Raw genomic sequence first — 3,693 nt, 5'->3', positions numbered from 1 at the left:
AATCTACCACGATATCGTTACAGCGCATTGGCATTATTAGTTCCAGTACGATCGTTGAGGTTAGGCATTTGAACAGCGCATAGTCATCTAAAGATGGTGACCGTGTGACACGAGATCGAATCCCACGCGAATCTCACGAATAAATGAAACGACACAAAATATAAAATGCCAGTTTTTTTTTATTATTTAGACAAAATAATACTTCATTATACTTTTCTAAATATTTTAATTAATAATAATTTTTCACTGAATTTGTCTACTCTCTTAATAAAATATTATCGAAATATTAATGAAATTATAATGAAATTTTAATGAAATTGGATTAAAATTGTGAATGCTTTTCAAAAGCATTTCAGCAAAAGTTCATTATATTTTCAATAAATTATTTTCATCAGATACAAATACCTCAATTGAGATCTTACATACGAATTTTTGCGGAAACGGCATTTGAGAATTCAATAGAGAATTCAACTGAGAACTGAATTGGGAATTCTCTTCTTATCTCAACAGAAATTTTTCAGTAGGGTATGAAAAAGCTATCTTAACACTTCATTTCCTTTCTTTATATAAATTTATATTTATTAATTATATAAAATTATATAATTAATTCCATGAAATATACATAATTGTGACTAATAAGTACATAGTTATATATAAATTAAACAATTTATATGTAACTATATAAATCAATTATTATGCACTCACTGGTATGTGCTGAACACAGGCGCAAAATGTTATTGTAACAAACAAAACACTTGTAATTCCTCACGACTTCTCAGAGCATTCTAAGAACTAAGTCGCGAAGTATTCGCTACAATGCATTTCTAAGGAATACTTCAAAACGAACTTATTGTGGTTACTTCTTCACGAACTCTTTAGATATTCATTTCTCTAATTCTTTATGTACTCTTTAAAATACATTCTTTAGAAACTTTTGTTCTTCTCTGTGCTATCTGGGAAAGCACTTAAGATGTGCAAGCTTGTTGGCAACTACGGACTTCACAAAAGCGTTGAAACAAAATTCTATTGCATCAAAAATTCATCATACAGCAATGGGAAAATGCACGATGTTATGAAATATGTCTCGAAAACCAAAATCGTCAAAGATAATTGTTGATTTCTTAGGACAAAGTTTAAAGTATTCAACTTCTACACGCTGGAATTCGTTATTCGATGCGATATCCAGTCTTTTAGTACATCGAGAAAAGCTTAATAAGTTAATATTAAAATTATATTCAAACGCTCTTTTTAAAGAGGTAGAAATAAATTATTCAGAAGAGTGTATCGACGTATTATCTCCCATTGCGTCAGCATTAAGCTCATTCTACAATTGCGTAAGCATAGTCGTGAACGTAAGAGTCAATCAATCCGAATGTTTTATTCACTGATTGCTTTACTCTGATTGGTTGTCGTAATCACTTACAACCACTTACATCCACGTTCACGCAATTCTAGAATGGGCTTTAGACCGATTGCAGAGTGAAAATGAATGCTACTATGGCATTTTAATGCCAACTCTTCTTTCTTTGAAATTGAGAATGAGAATGCTACTTAACAAAAATCTGAGATTTTTAGGAGGCGTCGTAACAATTTTTATCACTGCACTCGAGAATAGATTTGAGGACTATTTTAATTTTTCTTCAAAAGTAAATAACGACTATTATTGCTTCGTATTTACACCCGGCATTTTAAGTGGCTTCCAAATACGGTTCGTCACTTTCGTAGCATTTTCCGACTCTAAACTCTCTCTACAGTGTATGCGTGTATGGCGTGTGCGTGCGTGTGTGTGTGTGTAACAAAAAAAGTCAGAGGGAGAGAAAAAGAGGAAAAGAGCGTTCTTCTCCATTACTTCTTCTCTATCACTATCACCATCATCATCGCTCAATGAACACAGAACGTCAGAATGATCTGGTGCTAACAGTATATTTTCTAAGTATTGAGCATATCCAAAATACTATAAAATCATACACATATTCTCGATACGATCGGTGATTGAGGGAAGGGTTTGCGCGACCATTCCGGATTACTTCGGAGAGCCTCCACCGCAGTGAACGCTTCCCTTAGCGATATCTCCCGTATTGCAGATATCGTGCATCAGTTCGACAGAACGCTTTACTGTCGGGATTACAACTCCGCGCGAGTTCCGTTCTCATCGAGAACTCAGTCGCTGCCAGGGACGCAGCTCTCACGCGAGCCACGCTCGTCACTAATGCCCGTATTCATAGTCAGGCCTTATATTTAAGGCTTCCTTAAGTTCATCTTCAGATACTCTGTAGCCAATAAAATGATCCGTAGAACATCTGAAGATGAACTTAAGGAGATCTTAAATATAAGGCCTGACTATGAATACAGGCATAAGAGTGTTTACGATAAGTTGTCGGATTGGAAATCTGACTGAACAGTGGTACTCAATCGACCCATTTCAAAAAATTCCCTAACTTAATCAGATTTTAGCAAAAGCTGTCTCAACAGTAATCGGATTAGCTTCATAGCGACGTGAGGTGATACTTTGTCCTCAAAAGAAATAAAAAAATAAAAGTCGATAGGTTAGGTCGATAGGTACATAATTATTATTTTAATGATTAACGCGTATCATTTTCCTTATATATCAATATATGAATAAATGATCTGTTACACTTTTACTGATATTAAATTAATGAAAAGAAATATTAGTAATCTCACGTGTAGTAAACATTAACCTATAATAATATTGGATTTATGTTATAATTTCGTATGTAACAAAATAAGAACAGTATAAAATCTGTCAAATTAACATTTTAAACATACTAATTTTAAAATATATTAAGGACATTTATGCATTTACTAGGTGCGCAACTAAGTTTCTGGGTTTCACACATGGATGGCGCTAACGACACATGTAGTCGACATACATGTCTAAAGTTGTGTTTCTTTTATAGCTTGGACATCTTTCAACAATAACCAGTCATAATATCAACAAATATTGCAACGCAAAAATATTTTTTCTAACAATGAAGATGTCGAGTTTTGTACCAAATAAACAGCATTTGCGGGAAGCTTTGCTTTTCTGCTTTAACTTGAAAAAAAATGCAGCTGAAGCACGTTTGCTTGAGGAGGCCTACGGCGAACATGCACCATCGAAAACTACCTGTGAAGATTGGTTTAAACGTTTCCATTCCGGAAGCTATATCTAGACATTGGTTTAAACGTTTCAGAAATGGTGATTTCGACACTAAGGACAAGAAGCGTTTCGGAAGACCAAAAACAATTGAGGACGCCGATCTGCAAGCGTTATTGGATGAAGATGATACGCAAACACAAGATCAGCTTGCGGAGACATTAAACATGACTCGCCAAGGTATTTCCAAACGTTTACATGCCATGGGAAAAATTCAAAAGGAAGGAAAATGAGTGTCGCATGAGTTGACTGAGAGACAGATGGAAAATCAAAGAGCCACTTCCGAAATTTTGCTTTTGCGGCAGAAAGAAAGAGTTTCCTGCCTCGAATTGTTACTGGCGATGAGAAGTGGATATATTTCGAGAATCCCAAACGCAAAAAATCGTGGCTTTCATCTGGCGAAGCATCAACATCGACGGCACAGCAAAATCGCTTCGGAAAGAAGACAATGTTCTGCGTTTGGTGGGACCAGAAAGGAATCGTGTACTATAAGCTGCTGAAACCGGGCAAAACTGTCAATGGGCATCGCTACCGAC

General features: G+C 35.3%; 1 protein-coding gene across 1 annotated transcript in view; it reads right to left on the bottom strand.

Moving 5' to 3' along the window:
* LOC116843626 overlaps positions 1-1,164 on the bottom strand; it is a 10,593-nt gene extending 9,429 nt beyond the window's left edge. The window contains exon 1 of the mRNA XM_032814165.1: positions 706-1,164. The gene's annotated coding sequence lies outside the window, so the exon portion shown is untranslated. The remainder of the gene's footprint in view (positions 1-705) is intronic.
* Between the last annotated feature and the right edge of the window lie 2,529 nt (positions 1,165-3,693).

The sequence above is a fragment of the Odontomachus brunneus genome, unplaced genomic scaffold (assembly GCF_010583005.1).
Source record: "Odontomachus brunneus isolate Ranch 3 - 2012 unplaced genomic scaffold, Obru_v1 Obru_scaffold_034, whole genome shotgun sequence".
Taxonomy (NCBI): Eukaryota; Metazoa; Arthropoda; class Insecta; order Hymenoptera; family Formicidae; genus Odontomachus; species Odontomachus brunneus.
Note: the sequence above shows the minus strand (reverse complement) of the source record. Positions and strands in the feature narration are given on the sequence as shown.